General features: G+C 38.8%; 1 pseudogene across 1 annotated transcript in view; it reads left to right on the top strand.

Moving 5' to 3' along the window:
- The window catches only part of LOC149531689 (lysine--tRNA ligase-like), a 65,136-nt pseudogene extending 45,109 nt beyond the window's left edge, over window positions 1-20,027 (top strand). The window contains exons 14-15 of the transcript XR_016358952.1: window positions 18,970-19,231; window positions 19,513-20,027. The product of XR_016358952.1 is annotated as a lysine--tRNA ligase-like (transcript). The remainder of the gene's footprint in view (window positions 1-18,969; window positions 19,232-19,512) is intronic.
- The last annotated feature ends 3,312 nt before the right edge of the window (window positions 20,028-23,339 follow it).

The raw sequence follows: 23,339 nt of genomic DNA, 5'->3' as shown, positions 1-23,339 counted from the left end.
ACTTTCCCATTGTTCCATGTTTCCACCATCCCCTTGGTAACCCCAGCGTCAAAGCCATGAAGGTTCTCCATGAATTTGGTTATACCCCCTTTTTCGAGCTTGTGCCAAACCTTCCCCTTCCCCTTCCACTTCTCCATTTCCCCCCAAGGCTCTCTTCTGATCCTTTCCCCAACCATGGCAGACTTCGGCTCTATAAACCCTATTCCTCTAGCAGAAATGTTGAGCTCGATTTTCCTTGAGACGTTGAAAAAAAAATCGTAATTACGATTTTTGGTGGTTCTGTTCACACCAGCCCTCAAAGTGTGCCATCCGTACGCGTGATTATCACTTGAAAAGAGCTTTGCATGACTTGTAATTACTCCCCTTTCGACGTGTGATTTGGCGTATCTTTCCATAATTAAAAAGGGGTGATATTAGTACCCTAGATTTGATCATGCCGGAGTAACTCAATTGCCGCTGCCGAGATTTCGTCTCTGTTCGTCCATGTCATCACCGAGTTTCTGGTAACAACGTCATTGGCGAAGCAGTCAGCAACCAAGTTGGCTTCACGGTAAGTGTGGCTAATGAAAGTCCTTTTGAACTTTCCCAAGTCAGATCTAAGGTCCTCAATGATGTTAGCAATCGTTGAAGAGGGCGGGGCATGTCCTTTAATACAATTGATAATGTTTAGGGAGTCGCCCTCAAGCCATAGGCTCTCGATCCCTGACGCTAGGGCGAGCTTAACAATCTGTTTGGCCGCACTGGCTTCAGCAAAGCGATTGGTCTGGTGACCAAGAGGGAAAGAAACAGCTGCAATTCCTCCTTCCGAACAATTTCTGATGATGCCACCGCTACTGGTCGGTCCAGGATTCCCCTTAGCCGCCCCATCAAAGTTGGCTTTGTGCCAATCCTCAGGGCGGAAGGACCATCTTGCTTCCTGTCTTCTCTTGTCCCTGTCTTTCTTCCTAGCTTTACTATTCCCTCCTTCCTTGATGTTTCCTCCCTTTGTGATGGCAAAGTTCTCCATAGTTAGACCTTCAATTTTCTCAGCAATTATGAACTTAGGAACCTCTCTGTCTCTGAAGATTCGGTTGTTGCGCTCTTTCCAAATTCCCCAGCAAAAGTGTGGGAGAATCCAGGAGCTAAAAAGCTGAGTATTCAAAACAGAGTGGTGGCTTCTCCACTGGTAGAAGAAGTCCTGGATGTTGTCAGGGGGACACCAGCTGAAGCCAAGATGCTTGGTCAAAAGATTTCGCACCTTAGAGGAATAGGGGTAGAGGATGAATAGGTGATTTACCGATTCCAGGTTAAACTTGCAAAGGCTGCACCTATTGGGGATGAATTGGCCTTTCTTGGCTAAATTGTCCAAGTAAGAATTTTGTCTTGCAGTAGTAGCCAGAAAAAGATATTAATTTTGGGAGTGAGGCCAGAAATCCAGGCACTGGCCCACAATGGCTTCTCCATTCTGGCCCATCAGGAGAAGTAGCCAGAGGCTACAGAGAAAAGCCCATCCAAGTTATCACCCCAAATGACAGAGTCCCTATTGTTGTTGATGGGGGTGGCATTCAATAAAATCATCAGAGGGATAAGGTCTGGGGATAGCTCAGTGAGGTCCTGCCAACCTTGACTAGTTCTGTAATCACTGACTTGCCTACCATAACTTTCAATGCACTGTTTTGCCCATCTTCCATAAATGGGGTGGTTGATAAGAGGTCCCTCACTAGTCCAGTTGTCCTGCTAGAATAAGATATTATCCCCTTTGCCAACTTTCCATTTGGCCTTTGACTTGGCCAGGGGTCTAGCCTTTGAGATCCCATTCTAGATATAGGACCGCTGGGGAATCTCGGTCTCTTTTATCAGGAAGTTAAAGGGTTGACTTCTCAGATATTTCGGTCAGGATATCCCTCCAAACACCGGTGCTTTGAAAGATACGCCATAGCTATTTGGCCAAAAGGGCGTTGTTGAGGTGTTTAATCTTTTTGATGCCTAGACGTCCATAGCATTTAGGGAGACAGACAAGATCCCAGGCGACAAGGTGATATCTCTTATGGTCATCAACCTTTGACCAAAGGAAGTCCCTCTGAATCTTCTCCATTCTATCCGCATGTTTGGCAGGGATTCCAAAGAGGCTTAAAGCATAAGTGGGGAGGTTCTGGAAAATGGATTTCACCAGGGTACACTTGCCAGCTTGGCTAAGGGTAGCCCCTTTCTATGCAGCAAGTTTCTTATTGAATCTATCAATGATGCTGTTCTAGAAGGAGTTCCGGGGTCTGAAGCCCAAGGGCAGGCCAAGATAATTGGCTGGCAGGGATCCAATGCCGCTTCCCAAAATTTGAGCAATTTTCCTCTTTATCTCCAAAGGGATGTTGATGAAGAAAACTGAGCTCTTCTCCTAGTTAATAGCTTGGCCTGAACCCCTGGTGTAGGTGTTCAGAATGCCCTTGAAAGCTCTGGCTTCACGGATAGTAGCTTCTGCCCCCAAGATGGTGTCATCCACGAATTGCTGGTGAGAGAAGGTAGAGGGGCTCGAAGAGGGCTTGAGACCCTGCAAACTCCTGTCCTGACGTTTCCTTTGGATGAGTCTTCCCAGGCATTCGGCCAGAATGATAAAGAGAACAAGGGAGATGCGGTCACCCTGCCTCAGTCCTCTCGTAGGGAAGAAGAAAAGAGAGGGGAAGCCATTAACCAAAACAGATAAAGATGGAGAGGAGACAAGTTGAGAGATAATCTTGCATACCTGAGCATCAAAACCAAATGCCTGAAGGACCGCCAAGAGAAAATTCCAATCCACCCTATCATAGGCTTTAGACATATCCAACTTTAGCAGAAAGCCTTCCTTCTTGCCAGCCTCCAGAGAGTGGATGACCTCGTGAACCGTGACAATAGAGTCAAGAATCTGCCTGCCAAGGACAAAACCAGTCTGCTGGGGGGAGATAAATAGGGGGAGAATGTTGAGGAGTCTGGTGGTAAGAACCTTAGAGATGATTTTGTAAAAGGAATTGCAAAGACTAATAGGCCTGAACTTGTCCAGCGTATCAGCCCCCGGAATCTTAGGAATGAGAACCAGGAAAGTGGCGTTGAGCTCTTTCAAAAGGTTTTTGGCCCCAAAGAATTCTTGGACAGCCTTAGTAACGTCCCTTTTGACCACCTCCTAGTAGGTTTGAAAAAAGAAAGTCGCGAAACCGTCCGGGCTAGGAGCTTTGTCCCCCGGAAGAGAGTTGAGAGCCTGGAGGATTTCCTCCTGGGAGGGGATAGCTTTCAGCAGAGAATTGTGGTGCAGTTGCAGTAATGAAGGGATTGCCGACAGAATGTCAGCTTGATCAATCGCCGACAGAGAGGGGTCCTTGGAGAGGAGGGATGAGAAGAACTGAACAGCTTCATCCGCAGTCTCATCTTCCTTGGAAAGAAGGTCTTGGCCTTTCTTAATGGATGTTTGAGCATGGTCAAATGGAAGAAACAAGAGTTCTGGTCACCTTCTTTCAGCCAACTGACTCTAGATCTTTGTTTCCAATAATGTTCTTCCTTAGATATTATGTTGTGGAGGTCAGAGAGGATGGCTCGTTCTTCCAGCCTGTTCTTGTCATTATATCTATTGTGCTGAATTTCTTCCTGAATGATACAGAGCTGGTCTGTCTTTTCGTCTTTATCCTGGAAAATGTGACCAAAGTTGGACTTGTTCCAAACTTTAATGTTTCTTTTCACATTCTTCAATTTTTGGGCAACCCTGAACATTGCGGTGCCTTCAACCTCAATATTCCGCTAGGAAGATATCTTAGATTCCAGATCCGGGTGGGAAATCCACATTTTCTCAAAACGGAAGGGGAAAGACCTTTTCACTGCCAGGGGGCTAACAGAGAGAGAAATAGGAGAGTGGTCAGAGCCAACTCTGGGGAGAAGGGAGAGTCTACAAGAGCGAGTCTGTAGCCACCCAGGAGAGATGAGAGCTCTGTCAAGACAGACCTGGATGCATTCCCCACCAACTCTTCTGTTAGACCAAGTGAATCTTACCCCCAAGAGGTCCAGATCCATGAAAGCCAGGTTGAGGATGAAGTTGGAGAGGTCGAGCTTGCTGTTTTGATCCGGGGCAAGACGTTTGCTTGTTTCACCATCTGTGAGGGGAGAGTTAAAATCTCCAATAACTATCCCTTTGTTAATATTGTAGTTGGCAAAGAACACTGAGATCTTGTCCCAGTTAGCTTTCCTTTCCCTTACTGAATTAGGGGCGTACAGGTTTAAAATGAACCAAGAGTCATCAGTATGGATATGGGACACCTTGCAAAGGAGAACATTCTTTGCAACAAAAATGGGGGACAACTTGAATGCCTTACTGTTATAAAGAATCATCACCACTCTCGAGGCTCCTTCTGAATCCGTGGCTTCACTGTTCATGGATTTACTAAAAGAAATCTTATTAACGAGATTCCTTTTCATCTTAGTTTCTTGGATCAGCAAAAAATCGGGTCTTTGATCTCTGATCAAATTTCTGATAAGTTCCTGTTTATGGGCTCCATGAAGGCCCCTAATGTTCCAAGAAATGACCTTCATTTCTTGCTTTCTGAGAATTCCTTGATGGTTCTCTGGCTCCTGTCTGCCAGGTTTCTTTTGGTTTCTTCTTGCAATAGCTGGTTTGATTTCTTCCTATCAGGTTGCTTGGGAGTTATCCCAACATCAGCCTTTACCTTGCTCTTGGTTGTCGTTGGGGACAACGAGGGGAGGTCATGAGGTTGGTGCTTCCTATGATATTTTTTCTTCATACACCAGCCATCTAGATTGTCCAGAGAGTAGCTGTCTATCCACTCTTCCCAATGAGCAACCTGGTTAGGGGAAGAGTTGTTGATAAGTTGAAGGAGTTTTGCCTCCTATCCTTTAAGAGCTAGCATAGTCTCCGCCTGATCAGAACCCGGACCCAGAGGTCGGGTCAGGGGGACCATAGGCCTTGGGGAGATCTTCTGAGGAGAGTCCAGCCTACCATCTGAACAGGGGGGCTCAATCCTCTGACCAATGTTCTCTTTAGAGAAGGGTTTTTCTTGCCTCTAGCCGTTCTGCTTTGACCCTCCCGCCTCAGGACCATCCTCTGCATCAGGGGATTCCACCACAGGATCAATGTGGGCTTGATCCTCCAAAATGGTGTCAATCTGCCTGGGGGTAATCTGCTTAACTACCTTGCTAATCCACGTCTCTGAAGACCTAGATGGTTTACGCCTCCAGATCAGTTTCTTCTTCCCCTTGGCTGCTGGGCGAGGGGGAGGAGGAAGCTTCTTGGAATTGTCTGAGGTAACAGGGACCATCGTCTTCTGCTTGACTACCGTAGGGCACTGGTTGGCCTTGTGACTTGCCTTCAGGCAGAGAAAGCAGGCGAAAGGAATAGTTTCATAAACCAATTTTTGAATGTGCACTCCAAGTTTAGAGTGAAAGGCCACAAATGCAGGCATGTCTGTGCCTTCCCTGACTCCAATACAGATGCGAGCATAGTTTAGGTGGCGCTTGGAGGCAGTGATCGGATCTGTAGATAGGAGTTCACCAAAAGTCCTTGCAAGCCCCACAAAAACATCTTCGTTCCAAAACTCTAAAGGCAACTCAGGTAATCTAACCTATAGACAGGGGCTTGGACAACAAAAGTCGTTCAAGTTTAGATTGGAGGTCCACTTTTGGAGCACCAAGGTGGAGCGACCAATAGCCCACTGTCCCTCACAGAGGATGTTGGACATATCTTCCATGCATGAAAAAGCAAAAGACAAGAAACCCTTCGCCATTGCCGTGACTGAGACATGACCTTTCAGAGCCCAATTCTTCTTGATGAAGGACCTTACATTGTCTATGTTAGGTCTCGGCCCCAGAAATTTGCCAACCAGAGTAGAGGCCATGGATCGAATGCTGTGATCCACGATTTCGTCTGGGATGGCGATAGCACAGGTACCTTTCTCAGATTTCGGAATAGTATTAACAGGCAGGAAAGATGACTTACCTAAAGGTTTGACCCTGAATAGAGAAGACCATTTTGTTGGCAGGTCTGCTTTGGGAAGCGGAGGAATCTTGACCACCTCCTTGGGGGGGGATAACTGGGTCCCCATCTAGGATCTCCGACTGGTACCTAGTACCAGAAGATGCCTGTCCATCCCTCGCCTGTGACCCGTGTTCCAGACCAGGGATCCGATCTTGACATTCCTGCAGAGTCCCGCCCTTACCTAAATTCAATTTTTGAAAAACATTGCTTCCTTCGCTCTCGCTCGCCATTTTGCTAGGAAGTTCTAGAAGGGTTGAAAAAGTTCCTAGCCCATACACATACCACTTGGGCACTTGAATTGCATTAATTTTGGCTTTTAGGATCAATTTATGACCTATACGAGTGGCTTGAAATATTTGATCTTCAAAAACCCTAAGGATGTAACCTTTCCACTAAACCCTAATTAAGGGGAACTAATTTAGGTTACTAACTAATCAGTCTTAGATTGATGGGTTACTTTGCTAACCCTAAATTGATATGTTAGTCCACATATGCATATGATGGGTGTCAAGTGACACCATAAGATTTATTTTTACATAACATTTGACATGTCACAAAATACAGAATGATGCATACATTCCGATTATGATACAAATTAAACACTAGACAACGAGGTTCGAATCACTTTATTGGATTCAACCTTAGTGTTACAGTTTGCACATAGGGTCAATTACCTATACTTCGATTAATTCCATGGTTAATTATCCTGCACACTCAATTTGAATATCAGTAGTTCGATAACATCACATTCATATTTTAAAACCACATTTGCATAATCACATTGGTTAAAACATTAAAATTTTCATTTAAATAACTTTTCTCATTTCTGCACACATATTTAATCATCACTAATTGCATAATTAAGGTATTAACACATTAGTGTCTCAAACACATTGTGTCATAATATGTCAAAAATAAAATGTATCAGATGTGATACGATGGATCAGAGCGAGGCCTCACACTTACAGTATAATAGACCAAATGCTTGAGATGGAAAAATTGCAACACAAACCAAAACTTTTGAATAACCAAAAGAGTAACAATGTAACATAATGATGAAAGTGTTGGACTAAACACTGACGTTCCCCTTAGGGTTTCATCACATGGCTTAACTGGTTTCTGTTTTCTATAACTATAGTGGTATCAGGCACTGACAGGGTCTTTTGGTGCAACGACAACTCTAGCTTGTAACAAGAAGTAAGTTAGTTTTGTTGGTTCCCAAAACCATAGATTGGAAATCCAAGAGCTTGCTACTTCTCCAATAGGATTCCACAATTAGTTCAGGCCAACAAACAAGAATCACCTTGATTCCCTTGCACTTCAAGCTCTGCTACACTAGGCAGGTAGATCTTCTCCTCGAACCTGATCACTTGGTTTAGAGCTATTCTATAGAAAATTTAAGCTTTGGGAGTTCTTCGACTGGCAAGGTCGTTGTACTCGATTAACATGGAGTTACATTATAGTTTTGAAATGAATGTTTTGTATAAGTTTTTTAACAATGGATTTGAGGTGTGTAAGAAGGAAGTTATAGATTTTACGACTTCAAATATAAATCCAATACTTCAATGATAAAAAGACTAGTGCTTTGGCTTATTCGGGCAACAAAGTCAACTACAATGAAGATTATAACGTACAACTTTATGATGTTCTATGCACATAAACTATAAATAGTTTAATAATCAAGAGGTGACAGATCAAATATATATACACAATTCTAAACTAGTCCAGATTGTGCTTTAATTCCTAAGGTTGGGGAGACAGATTGGACACAGATTCAGAAACAATTAAATTTTTCACAATATTTGTGATGATCGAGTTTAAAATGCCATAGATAACCTTGTCCACTTATCTGACCAAAATTGTTTATAGAATTCAAAAATGATTATAAAGGACGAATCAACTGCACTTTAAATCTCCTCGCCTTTTAGAAAATAAATAAATGGCCTTCTATTTTATTACAAATATTTGAATTCATATTACAAAGCCATATTTTTGCTCCTTATTCCTTCCTACAAATATTTATAAATGGTTCTTTTTCGAATAATGTGGTTTATAATCTCTGCCCCTATATATATCCTATTTTTCTAAAATTGTGACCTTTCAAAAAGTCATATTACTCTTCTTATTAATTAATCCCACCTCTTCGTAACATAAACTATTATGTCTTTTGCGTTATAATGCATAATCCATATGTTTGGTTGATAATTGGTTATGTTGTTTATAGCGACCACAAAAGACGAACCACACTTCAGCGTTGCTATATTGCCTTCGTTACTTCCTTCCAATCACCTCTGAAGATTTTATACATTCGCAGATGTTTGAGTTGCAATGATCCTGCACTGTATGCACAGCTACATATTTGGACTTGGAGAAGATGCTTTTGATAGCCTTATGATGCCGTAAATATCCAAACCTTTCTGCCACCGGTCATAGTTAATGTGCAGTGTCTTGATAATGATAATACTGGATACGCCAAACCTCTTTATCGCTGATTGGTACTCTTAAATCTGGGTTTTATCGTTACTTTTCTTTCAAACATATTGATGTTGCATACAGGTTTTAAGCATTATTTGGACCCTCATATTCCCTCATCCTGTCTGGACTCGTATTTCCTGCTGATGTCAACGCTTGTATGCTGCTTAATTATATTTTTATTGAATCCTCCAATTAGGTGCGGTTGTCATGTTTGATGTGGATGTTATCTTTTGGTATATACAGTCAAATTATTTATCATTACCTTCTTAGATCAGAATGATGATCGATACCTTGTATGGTTCATATAGACTTCTATCATAATCATTTCATGCTTGTATTCGAAGACCTCATTCCAGTTGTCTCTGTTTATTCTTTAGAACTATATGTTTGACTGTATATTTTGACGTTAATAAATTTCCACCAGTAAGGATGTGTATTTCTGAAGCCTTGAGGGACTGCAGGGGTAGGCTGAGAAAGTGGATCTTGAATTCTATTTCCATACTTTTCAAACCAGCTAGTAATCAGAGTTTAGATACAGTAGTTGGAAGTGACTGAATAATTATTTGCCGGGTTTTCTTGCCTGAAATAATTATTGACTGGATATATATAATCCCCAAACTTTGTTGATAGGATCAGACCTTTTACCCTGCTACTTGCTATGTATGAATTTTTAAAAAGCCTTGTTCTGCTTTCCACACTCATTTTTCCAATTCAACTGACCCGGTCACAATTATGTCACCATTCAGTAATGACACTCTATTAATCTATTTGTTCAAAATTCATTGTTCAAATATGAAATATAGTAATTCATGAAGATGATCATGATAATGAGTAGAGTAGCATGATATGAAATAATGAATCATAATCAATACCAAAATGCTAGGTTGCACGGGTACCTCCCTCCCCCCCTGCTCCGAACCACGATCTGGTTCGAACCGGTTCCAAGTTCGGGTCTGGTTCAAACTTGGTTCGACCAGGGTTCTCTTTTAAGTGTTTTATTTGCAATTTTGTATAATGTTTTGACGTCCATGTAACCTAAAAAGGTGTTATTAATAGATAGATCATTAGATAAATTTTAATGTCCAACAAGAGGCCTAAGGGACTGCCAATGAAAGAGCAGAAATCCAGCAAACAGCGGGAACACATAATATTGTCCGGACAAAGACAGAACAACAAACAAAGCAAAGCATACTATAGATTCTAAAGCATTCACTTCTCGGAAGACTTTCTCAAGGAGAATTTACACCCATCATTTCCCTGACATCTTGCCAATAAATATTAGTACATAACTTACAAGCGAAATAAGGGAACACAGAATCAATTGATTCCCCATTTTGGGTCAACCTTCAACTTAGATTACATGACAAAGGAGTATCTCTTCCATCAAAGTCATCTGTGACTTGCATCTGGCCTTGATGATTGAGACAACTCTACACCTTGTGTGTTTATGTTACTTTATCCAAACTCATCTTTTGGCCTCAGCCTTTGCTTTGAAAGCCCTTTTACAAGTTCAGTGCATCCTGATTGGCATTATTTTCTCAAGAATTGAATCTTTAGTGATTTGTTTCCATCATTAACCACCTGTGAAAATCTAAGAGAAGCTAAAAACTAGGTATAAAATTGCAAAATGGAAAGATTAAACAAGATCTAAAATAAGTTCATTTTCTCAGTTTCAATCATTTAAACCAACCGACCCTTCCACCCCACCTTTTCTGAATGGACAAGGAATCACACTACAATTCTATGGGGGGGCCTACCCCTACTATTTAAGGGTAAGGCAGTGAGTAGGAATCAGAGACGGGTCCAACTGGCTCATTTATGATAATAGGGGAGGGGCGATAAGAAATTAAGTTAGAGCCCTGCGTTGCTTTGACACAATAGATTTTCATTCCATTAGTTAAACCATGAACGTGAAACAATGATTACTTGAACTTGATATTTTAAATGTTTTGAATATTTGATGTTGAAGTTGATTGAACTATGTTACTATATGATGGTATGATCACTATGATATGTTATTGTTTACGGTGTTTTAAAGTTTTTGTTGTTTAAATGTGTTTATGCTTCTATGCTACCCAAACGAACCCAAACCCCTTTCCAAAATTTTGTCAAACCAGTGAACTGGTTTTCAAATTTTGAACTTGGAACTGAACCCGAACTGGCAACTTAGCCAAAATGAGTACAAAATCATGTCAAAATGTAAGAAAGGGAGGCCTCTAATCATCACCCCAAGCCAAAGTCCTCTACACTAGAACTATTGGACTCCTCATGGTCAAGTTCTGCTAAAAAAACACTAACTAGCACTACATTGACTTATGCTGCAATCTCATCCTCATCAATTTGAGATAGCAAACCAATGGTTCTTGTGAGAAAAACAGAAAAGTATGATTCTTTAACTTAAAATTAAAAATGATAAAATTTAGAACTTGAATAGGTTCTAAAAATGAGGAACTACAAACCTGAGATAGCAATCGATTGGCTAGATTGGTAATCTTTGCCCTCTGTGGTATATGATATTTCCATCACAAAATTGAGTGCTTGTATGCTATTGTTCTAACGCCCATCTGTGCCAAATCCGAGTAAAACCTAGAATGTAATAAGTTTGAACATAATGCCATAAATACACTTAATAGAAAAACTGAAGTTACTAAACTAGAGATAGTAAATATTAGTAATGAATATTGAGTTAGCAATTACTTGTAAGAGTGTCAAATTCCGTCCAATCTGAACAAATCTCACCAGCAATCTCAACATTAGACGTCTTACAATGCACCTAAAGAACCTGGTCTTCACCTCATCATCCTGCTGTGGTGTATCTCTTCTAGGCCTAGGCATGTACCACTTAGGATTCAATGCATAGGCAACCATGTGCAAAGGATTGTTCAACTTCTTCTATCTGCAGTGAATGATAGGCCGAATGTGCTCATTGTACAATGCTAAATTGGGGTCCCTCTCACGCTCAACCGCCCTTATCTGGCCAAGCATGGAATCAATATGCACTCACAAACCTCCCCAAGGGATTATCATTGGGGCGTTTAACCACCGAACCATGGATCAACCTGAACCTCCTTTGTACGCTTCTAGTTGGAGTGTGCCTGGTCCTTTGCAAGGGAAAAGTACGTGGTAAGGGATCGAGTCATTTGGAACTGGTGTTATCCTACAACCTTAGTCGGTTACACCCTAAAGCTTCTGCTAACTTGGCGTAACTCCTGACGAAGTTGTATCTGGGAATTAGAGATTGACAAGCACTGACAAGTTCTGGTGTAACTTGGCCAAAGATTTATACTCATGGCAAGCATGGAATCAGTCCACACATTATCGACTTGCACCATCTAAATTCAATTGTCTAAACTACAATTACTAGGTATCCACTGAGCTTGGATCACTTGCATTACTCTTATTAGGTTAGATTGCAGCTATGAATAATTTGAGACTTTTCTTTTACATCTGACTTGCATAGATCAACTTTTGCAGCTTATGTGAAGTGACTGACTTGTTTATGGTTGGTTTTCCCAGGGTGTCCTAACTTGGGCTTAGTGCTTACATTGTGCATGACCTTTCTAATGTTGTAGGTTTGTAAGGTTGCTCTGCTACAAGTGTTGATAGGTATTCTCTATCCTGGAGTACCGTCCATAAACTGCATGTTCTTAGTACATCATTACTATTGTATCATGCTTTAGATATTGGTCAAATCGAACCTATTGTTACAGTTCCTACTTGTCTGCTGCTATGTTGGACTGCCTATACTGAACCAGTTCACACATGGCACGTGAAGCAGTCTGAGTTATTGTTAAGGCATTAAAGGTTATTGTTTCCATTCTTTCAGGTTGCATCGGTTCTGTCTGAACATTAACAGCTTAGTCACCCTTCATATTACTTTTCTTTTGGCTTAAGTCCTTTCTGTTGAGAGTTGAGACATAAAAACGATCAAGAGAATGCCTTAAATGCATGCAACGTAACTTTGGATGTCTAAAAGTTTATATGCTATTGAAATAGCTGAGCGGCACTTTGGGCATGCCGCCCAGCACCAGATCAAGATTTGGTTCAATTTCTCTCTGCTAATTTCATCTTCAAAGATTCTTTTAATTTGAACTATGCAACACCTAACTGTACTTCTATTTTTCCATTCATGTTTAAGCATAAAACTGGAACTTCAGATATAAACAAGACAAAATAGCAGAAACATTCCATTCTTTTGGGATGTGATTATCAGAACCTTTTTGAACAGGAAACTATGATGGCAACTTGACTTTTCTAGTTCATTCAATTCAAAAGAAAGTAATAAAGCGATTGGAATTTCACGTGCCTGGACATGCTGGCTGAGAGACTGCAAGGTCTGTATTAGCTCTTCCTCATAAAAGGCTCGGCAAGTATCTCATCCCCACCTGAGTCCCAAGCTACCCAAAGTGCAACGTTTATTTTTCCTAGGTTCATGATAGTGTTCAGTTGCAAAGAATGCAAAACTACAAACTTAGAAAGAAGAGTTGCTGCTCAAAGCTGTTTTCTCATCCTCATTATATTGGCAGGAGGTGCATCCCTAACTCACAATGAGTGGGCACACTATTTCCACTACCACCCTTCGTGCTTCAAGAATGTATTTGCATGCTAGGGATCATTTTTGTTTTTGGAAGTTCCAAAATCGGATTCCCTCTCTTCCGATAAAATCCTTTACCTTCATGTTTTCCAAAAATATTTCAATATATGGAGCCAAGCTTTCCTGACAACTCATCCATTAACCAAAGAATTAAATTCAATAGGATTATCGAAAGGTGGCGACTTGGACATGATCAAGTTAGACTTAACTAAGCATTAATAAATTATGGCTGTACAATTTCTCATCAACATTACTTAGTGTGTCGCTATGCATTACACCGGAATGCCTTAGTGCTAGCAAGTGGTAATATAAAACATGTATGTTCATATAGTCAAAACATTCACATGACACATATTTACTTGTGTGGGTAATTCTATTTACTATTTATGTTTGGGTAATTCTATTGTGACATTTACTTGTGTGGGCAATGTAACTTGTGCTCGCAAGCCCACCAAGCAATCTCCTAGTTTTCAAGCCTCAACCACTAGCCCTTCAAAGTTTGCATCCTCTTCTCCAACATGGATCACTTAATCTTCTCTTTCTAAAAGACTCCACAACACCCTTTACTTATATCCAACTAAGCCACAAGTTGGCCCAATTCATTACAAATTAAATTAAATCCCTTACATTAAATATATGTTGAACCACAAATTGGCTACAACACAAATTAAATACCCAAAATTGGCTACAACACGAATTAAATACCAAAAGTCAGCTCACAGACAACTCGGCACCAACAGGGACCAAGACCAAGCCGAGCATCAGTAAATTCCCAAGCACTGCCGAGCTCCCAGTGCATGCCGAGCACACAGAGAAATATAGGTAAATATGTTCATATAGCTGACATATTTACCCAAACATACATATTTTAAATCGGCACATATTAAATTTTGCTTTGGGATAACCCTAATAACGTTTTTAGAACCCCTTACAAGCTATACGTGGTCAACATATCCTATATGGTGCAAGTGGGGGTAACAATTTGACTCAGGAGTCATGCACATTAATCAAAGCTAAAGATGAACATATCCATTTCAATTTCTTACCAGAAATTTGATCTACGAAGGTGACCAAACATCTTTCCCGATGATACCTTTCCCATCCTTTGGAGGCTGCATCGATCCTGCACCCACTTGCAGTACAATAGCATTCAGTCTGTTATCATATTATGGTAAATTTAGAGACATACATAATGCAAAATAATAATTAAATCTACTAGACTTGATTAACCATAACATCTTAAAATTAAATTAAATTCATTATACAAATAAGGATAATTCAAAATCATAAATTATTTCATGCAGAACCACCTGTGGCATAATTCACAAAACCATTTAAAATTAAACCAGAAACCACTTCAAGCACAACCTACAAAACCACAGTTCACTCCAAATAAAACCATTTAGGGCACAATTTCCAAAACCATTGTTTAATGTAAAGCCAAAACCATTTAGAGCTCAATTTACAAAACCATTGTTTAATTTAAAGCTAAAACCATTTAGAGCTCAATTTACAAAACCACTGTTTAATATAAAGTATCTTGGAGGGGTGTGATAGTGGCACAAATGATGGCCCTTTCTCCATTGCCACCAAGGACATCAACTCCTTATAATAAGGAGATCAAGCTGCATGCAAAGGGATGCCATTGGTAAAGAAGAATGTACCAATGGCATTGTCTAACCATCTTGTGGACATTAAACAAATCGGCAATGGGGTTCCTACAACTTCCTACCTTACTTTCCCTTGCCCTACCCTTTCTTGCTAAACTGTGAATGGATGAAGTTCTCGAAGCTGATTCTGACATAGTCCTTACTTTCTAATGCAAGATACACGTAGAAGTAACATGCTACCCCCGTAACTGCTGAATTGTGTGCACCTATTGCATACTAGCCAAAGACTTAGGCATTGGAACTACACTACCATTAGGAATTCCCCACATTTTGTTTATTTCAATTCTAAACTTGCCATTTTCAGCACTTGACAAGATTTTGCATGTACTCACACAATTTCTAGTCCAAAAGAGGTGGTGTGAATTAACTCTAATAATTCTTCAAAACCATTTTGTGCCACAAAAATTACATTTCCATTTTTGCGTGCCACAACTTGTAGGTGTTGATGGTGAAACTCTTATTGGAACTGTTTCATAGGTTTCATAGGAGACTTTGGATCATAAGGACCCCATACAAATGGTGCTAAAATTTGAGAGGGACAATCAACACCCCTTACTTATACCCAACTAAGCAGTCGGCCTAGTTCATTACAAATTAAATTAAATCCCTTACATTAAATTTATGTTGAGCCACAAGTGGGCTACAACACAAATTAAATACCCAAAGTCGGCTACAACACAAATTAAATACCAAAAGTGAGCTCATAGACAACTCGGCACCAAGTGTAACCAAAAGCAAGCTGAGCGTTAGAAAGACCAAGCCGAGCATCAGTAAACTCCCAAGCACTGCCTAGCTCCCAGTGTATGCAGAGCACATAGAGAGTGCTGAGAAACCAACATATGTCGAGCACACAGAGTGCTGAGCAACCAACATAAGTCGAGCACCACAGAAGGTGCTGAGCTCCATTAACGATCGAGCACCTCGGCCACAACTAGACCCTTCAGTGACTAAGCACCACTATTTGGTGACTGAGTCCACAATACTTAGCCAAAACACCTCCAACATGCAGGATTGCAAGCAAGCCCAGAATGCTCTTGCATCAAACACCCCAAGTGCGAAAAGATGTTCTCAGTAGTTGGAAGAACATCTTCTAGGATTCAACACATAAATCCCAAACTGGTTCTTCACATACATATCCTCCAACTCTTCAACTTGCACACTCTTTCCCTTCTTCTCATCCATCCTAGGTGTGATACAGGTCTGCTTTCAATGCTGATCTCCCAAGTCAACTCGGTTGCCAATACTCAGGTTTCTCGTAGTGAACTTTTCATTCTGCAAAGGAATCAGGGAATGCTTCCTACCACCTTTCACAATAGTAAACACATTCTTGACACAATCATGCACAAATCTGCAATCGTACTGCCAAGGTTTGCCAAGCAACACATGACAACTGTTTATGTCCACAATATCACACAACACTTGATCCTTATACTGCCCAATCTGGAAATCAACAAGGCACTGCTCCCTCACTTCCAAAGCATGCTCACCATGCAACCAGCCAATCCTATAAGGATAAAGATGTCTCACTCTCTTCAAACCAAGTTTTTGAACCATCTCCTCAGCAATAAAGTTATCAGTACTACCACCATCCACAATCATCTTGCAGATTTTACCACCAGACTTGCAACAAGCCCTGAACAAATTAGTCCTCTGACAAGAATCCAATGTCCTTTGACCAACTAGTACTCGCCGAGTTAGTAAACTCTCTCCTTGCTTAGGTTGACTATCTTGGACTACAACCTCATTCACAACAACTCCTCTCCTACCACGAGGACATTCAAAAGATCTATGCCCTTCCTCACCACATCTAAAACAATTACTTTTGAACTCACCTCCACCTGTCCTTCTAATAGATTTGGCTCACCTTCTGCACTCAATTTAGCCTTTGCCAAGCTATCTTGCTTCACCTTCCCTCTAGCATTCCCTTGACTTTTCCTCTTCAACTAAACTTCTTCCTTCAGAGCATACTGATAAGCATCCTCAACCGAAGAAATATTCAGCATACCAACCACATCCTGAATAATGAATCTCAAACCATTAATGTACCGAGCTACTTTCTTCTTTGACAATTCTCTATGCCCAGACCAAATAGTCAACTTGTAGAACTCCTCAGTATAATCTTTCACAGTCATATCCTTTTGTTTCATATTCTGCAACCTCTTAAGCAACTCAAGTTCATAATCATCAAGAATGAACTTAGCCTTTAACTTAGTCACCATCAACCTCCATCTAGTGATCTTCATTTCGCTTTCCTCCTCTCTATCTCTTTGTAGTTCTTTCCACCAAAGAGCAACATGTCCTTTAAGCTTAGTTTGTGCCAACCTCATTCTAAGTGGATCTTCAATATCCTCAAGTTCAAAGTAGTTTTTCAATTCACCAATCTAATCAATCAGGTCTTCATGAGTCAAAGTACCTGAGAAATTAAAAACCTCCATCTTATGCTTCAGCTTCAATTGAGATCCAGGTCTAGCAAACTGACCAACCCTAGTTCCAGTGGGTCTCTCCACATGATCAGTTCTGTCCTCACCACTAGATCCAGTAACTTCAAAGTCTTCAACAACTTCTTCATAACCATCTTCAGTAACCACATGCCTAGGTACACCACCTAAATCACTCACAATTTCAGCAATCATGTCACTCTTCATCAATGCAATCTCAGATCTGAATTCTGCTCTAATCTTCTCTAAGATCCTTTCCTCCACAACATCACTAAGATGATCAATTGCCCCAGGGTCAAGTCTTCTTAGAGGCATCTTCCAAAATCTTTGCAAACCCTAATCAATAGATACACAATCAAGAAGATCAATCAGCTCCACTAGATCAACCATCTCTCCAGCCTTCACCAATGTCTTGGTGCAAATTGCCTCGACTTTGGCGATTTGTCTACCACTTAGGAAAACTTTGGCTCTGATACCATTTGATGTAGTACAAGGCAGGAGAATCCCTAAAGGAGATGTCCAAGCGCCTAACAAATAACCACACAGCGGAAACACCAAAACAATGCAACAATAATGCAAGATGTGATACCAAATCACAACTCTTCATTCATAAAACAACTGATTATATGCAATATGCTTGGTTGTAAGGCCTTCTGGTTTAGGGCCAAATACAACAACAATTACAATAATAGTTTTGCAAGATCCCCCAAGATCCAATCCAAACACTACTCCCAGCTTGTTCATATTTGAACTCCGAAAGAAAATCACCAAGGAAATCTTAACTTGTGCTCACAAGCCCACCAAACATTCTCCTAGTTTTCAAGCCTCAGCCACTAGCCTTTCAAAGTTCGCATCCTCTTTTCCAAGATGGATCACTTACTCTCCTCTTTCTAAAAGACTCCCCAACATCCCTTACTTATATCCAACTAAGCCACAAGTTGGCCTAGTTCATTACAAATTAAATTAAATCCCTTACATTAAATATATGTTGAGCCACAAGTCGGCTACAACACAATTTAAATACCCGAAGTCGATTTCAACACGAATTAAATACCAAAAGTGAGCTCATAGACAACTTGGCACCATCAGGAACCAAGACCAAGCCGAGCATTAGAAAGACCAAGCCGAGCATCAGTTAACTCCCAAGCACTGTTGAGCTCCTAGTGCATGCCGAGCACACAGAGAGTGCCGAGCAACCAACTTATGCCGAGCACACAGAGAGTGTCGAGCAGCCAACATAAACCGAGCACCACAAAATGCATTGAGCTCCAACGACGATCGAGCATCTCGGCCATAACTAGACCCTTCAGTGACCAAGCATCATTATTTGGTGATCGAGTCCACAATACTTCGCCAAAACACCTCCAACATGCAGGATTGCAAGCAAGCCCAAGATGCTCCTCCATCAGAAGCCAAGCAGGTTGGTTCCTTTGGGTCAAACCTAGGTTGAACTAGGGCAGACCCAAGTAGACCGAGTGTGAACCAGATACAGTTTCATTGGGAACATTCTATAATTTAGTTCAGAAAACAATTATTACAGAATTTGAGTAAAGATTTTTCGCATTACAAATAAAATTTTCTGAAGTTCAAATATTTATTACATCAAAATAAACTAGGCCTCAAGATTTCTTGGAGTGAAATTTTTATATCCAATTGTTGATAATGGCCCATCCAAATAATTGGTAGCTTTGTATGGTGATAAATCATATTTGAAACATTAAACAATATCTTCAATAGGTGAAGGGAGTTGCAAGCTACTTATATAACACTTTTCAAGTAGGATGTTAATGTACTTTTTCATTCCCGCAGATGACCTCACCTTGTCACATTCATGGTGCTGTTGAGGGACTGTTGGAGTCTAAAAGTCCCCAAGCACCATCACACCACACTGGAGTTTCAGAGCACCCGCGCGGAATGGTGGGAGCTCCAGCGGTGGCGGGGGTACTTGGGTATGCGGAGTACTCGTCCTGGAGATGTCCCAACACCCGGTACTCTGGGGTTTTGGGTTGGGTTTGTGTCCCTGGGTTTTATTGAGAAAGAATGAGATATAGGCCAATATTGATTCCTAATAGTATGTCTTCTATACCACTATGCCCTTGTTTGACTACAGGAATTGGTTGCTTCATCCTGTATCATAGAAAATTTTTGCTACTAATAGATATTGTAGTTACTGATACCATTTTTTTGTCTTTAAGGCTGAATTGTGCAGAAATTCAGAATAATTAACTTGGGAGACTAAAAAACTTTTTATTGTGTCCAAGTTTGTATGGAATATGTGGTTCCTTTATAAAGAAATGTAATTTTGCTTAATGTATATCTTGATTGTAACTATACATTGCATTCTTTTCACAGCTTGAAGTGTTCCAAGAAAGGTCGAAAGTCAAACAAAATGCTGATTTGCTATCATGCTGTGCAGAAGTATTGGATGAATTTTTGTATTTTCTTTGGCATTCTAACTGCATTATAATGCACATCTCAAATGATAAATGAGCAGCACAATTATTATTATGTTCGTTGTAATAGATGAACTGGAATTTGTCGTTGATTTATCTCTCTATTGTTGACAATCCAATTTGCTAAATTAACTATTTGCAATTGACTCGACTGTTACTAAATACTTTTTCTTGGCGATGGCAATGATGTAAATCTGCTGGCAGATTAATTTTTGGAATTTTTTTGTTGTGCTCGGCAAAAGAGGTTCAATTTCTTTAATGCCTTGTTTTTGTTATTGTCAAAAGACACGTGAACTATTCAAGTTCAGAAATATTGTTGTAAAAGTGCCATGTTCCACGATGTTTCCAAGGCGGGGGCAGCAGTTCATATATATTAATATAGGAACTGTTTTGAGTTCCTGGAATTTCATAGAATGGTTGCCTTGTTCAAATGTTACATAAAAATCTAAAATATCTATGCAGTCTTTGTAAATGGTGAGCGAGTTCCATTTGGGATGTTAAGGGTTTTCAGAAGGGGAGTGAGATGGCTTGTGAGTTCCCCATGCACTTTTTTGTCTGCTTTTCTAATGAAAGTGAGTGATTAAAAGTAAAGAAAAGAAGGGATACACCTGTACCCATTTCCCTTACAGAACAGGGGATCACTGGGTGAGATCCTTGTGTCCGTGGGAGGTGAGGTTGGAGAGTGGCGGGACACATATACTTGCATCCCCATGTAATGATTGTATATTGATGCTTTGTATAGATGGTTGGTTTGTTTTTCCCTAAATAAAAGTAGGAATGGTAAGAGATTGAATGTGCTGATTTTTGTCTGTAACCATGTCGATTAGAAAAGTCATTTTTATATCTTTGAGAGCCTTAAATAACATTTTTTCAAGTGTCTTTTGATTTTAGTAAACTATATTTGTACTCAGGTGAGCTTCCTCCATTGTGATAGGCACCATATATACTAGGGAAAAAAATCTTAACTGATGTTAAGTTGCTTATTATTATATACTTGAGAATGGAATGATGAATTGTAAAGATACAATGAATTGCACTCGTTTGTTCTGAGTGTTTGTAAAACGTTATTCTATGATATTGCTGTCCAGATTGCAACCCAAGTGAGCTTATTCTTGTGGAAACTGTGGTTAGGTGTGTTTGAGCTAGAGTAATACTGAGATGCAATGAGTGTTTAGTGTTCCATTCATTCATGGAAGACGAGTTCTTATGAATTGCTGCACATAGAACATGTGTCAATGAGTTCGACTCAAAATCTACCAAATTAAATTTTAATAACAATATCACAATTTAATTTGATATAGAAAAATATCTTCTTATCAAATATTATTATCACCTATTTTTTCACATTCTCAACTTTTGGCTAAACAATATTATCATATATATATATATATATATATATATATATATATATATATATATATATATATATATATATTCCAGTGAACTAAAACTGTTGTGGAGTGTATTTGATGGGTTGTGGGTTTCCTTATAATGATAAATTACATAAGATAATTTTCTAGAATTTTGATTGTGTGAGTTTTTAACATCAACATATCTGGCCATAAAGTTACCCATTGATGAAGGAGAGTGAAGAGAATAGAAAACTCATGTTTAAAGTTCATACACAGTAGAAAAAACTGTCTTATGCATTTCTAATGGATTGTAAAAATCTGATGACAATAAATGGGGAAAAATGAGAAAAAACAAAACAAAACATTTATTTGACATTGAGAACTCAAACATTGTGCTCTGTTATTTATGACGTGTTGAAGAAATGAAAAATCTGGTGAAGGAAACTTAGTTCAAGTTACTATAGTAGCTACTATATTAGTTGGGGAGCACATCATAATCAAAGATGTCTCAAGGTCTGAATTTGGTGGAGGGCGGGGAATGAAGTTACTACTAGAAGCAATGAAACTAGTTAACTTTAGAGCGTCCAACCATGCATTCCAACACAAGCCCTTAGAAATGCCGATCGATGGAAATATTTCACCAATTATTGCACGTACAACATTCCGTTTACTACGGGGCATTGTGTTTAAAAGAGTGTAAAACTTAACAAAATGAAAAAAATGAGGCTGGTGCCTTGCAAAATAATTGGAGGAAATCACACCACTTATAGAATAATTTGTAGCATATTTGAAAAGGAAAGGATATTTCTTATTCTTAACTAGAATGAATGTACAGGGTGGGGTTATTTAGAAGGGAGCATCCTCAAAAGTAGAGATGAATGACTCGCTTTTTTTTTTAGGGAATATTTGAAAGCTAGCATTACCATGAATTATATAGTCTATCTTAACCTAAAAAGATTAATTACAAAATTTAAATAAGGCGTGGCGTAACTTTGCCTATAAAAAACAAGTTAAAAAATTAATTTTCTTTTAATTTTTGATATTTTTAAATATGAAATTTTAATATTTGATTAATGAAAAAAAAATATTACTAAAAAAATAAGAGCTATTATTTTCTAGGAGATTCAAAATTGTCCTATAGCAAAATAATGTTTTGATTATGGGTTCTTCCTCAAAAATAGAGCTGAAGCTCTGTGTCATATGCCTTATAGCCCATTTATGTGATAGACTAATAATTAGTGACCTCTTAATCTTTATTTAATGTTTTGTTTTAACATTATTTCATTTTATATAGATAGTGTGTTTTTCATTCTAAAGAGCTATCATTTATTAATATTAGTATTATTTTCATTTTATAAAGAAGTTTGTCTTAAATATTAGTTGTTTGTAAGATTATTCCACAATTTATAAAAGTTTCAAATGGTATACTTCAATATAAAGGAGATGGTTGCTATATTTTCCTCATCTTTTTGTTAAATGTATGCAATTTAATTTGAATTTGTGTTTTAAAGATTCTACATTTCATTCTAATCTGAAATACTCAAGCTACAAATTCACTTTGTTGTCATGCATATGAAAATCTTATTGAAAATATATGACTTGTAACCTTTCCAATTCTTAATATGTTAGTTCTTATTTTACAACATCTATAATTTATTTTTAAAAATATAATTATGCTAGTTAATAATATTGGTATAATTTTAGATATAATTTAGTCTTCTAATTTTTTTTTAGATGAGGGTATACATGTAATGGAATACTATAATATTATGTTTTCAACATTAAAGTGAGAAAATATTGGATAGATCTATCAAAAAGTCAACAATGATGTTTGATCATTCATAATAACAAATTTAGTTTTGTTAATTTAGTTTTTGCCTTCTTATTTTGAAGGAATACAACTATGAAGAAGTATTAGTTAAAAAATTCAATTTATATTATTATCAACTATTTTCAATATTTTAATAAAAGTATTTTTTTAAAACTAAATTATTTTGAGATTGATTAAGATATTATCTCAATTTTTTTTCATATTGATAGAATTGATATATGTCTACCCACAAATTCATTGTATGTTAAAAATATATATTTTTACTTGTAACTATCAAACATGTTTTATTTTACTTCAAACATACATATACCTGAGTGCCATTCTCTAAGTGGACACAAATGGGTTTGACAAAAAAGAACTCATTATTTGTGCTTTAGTAACTAAATCTTCTTGGAGAATCTATGGAGGTATAATATGGGACATGGCTTTAACCACTTATTTTCTAGGGGCTAATATTCATTAATTAACTAATTATTTTATACAGTATAAATTGCAAGTGCCTAACATGTGTGTACAATTTCACAATTATTTAGCACCCACCTT

The sequence above is a fragment of the Cupressus sempervirens genome, chromosome 11 (assembly GCF_028749045.1).
Source record: "Cupressus sempervirens isolate cs-2001-9-10 chromosome 11, ASM2874904v1, whole genome shotgun sequence".
Lineage (NCBI taxonomy): Eukaryota > Viridiplantae > Streptophyta > Pinopsida > Cupressales > Cupressaceae > Cupressus > Cupressus sempervirens.
This window is presented reverse-complemented; position numbering and strand designations above follow the sequence as displayed.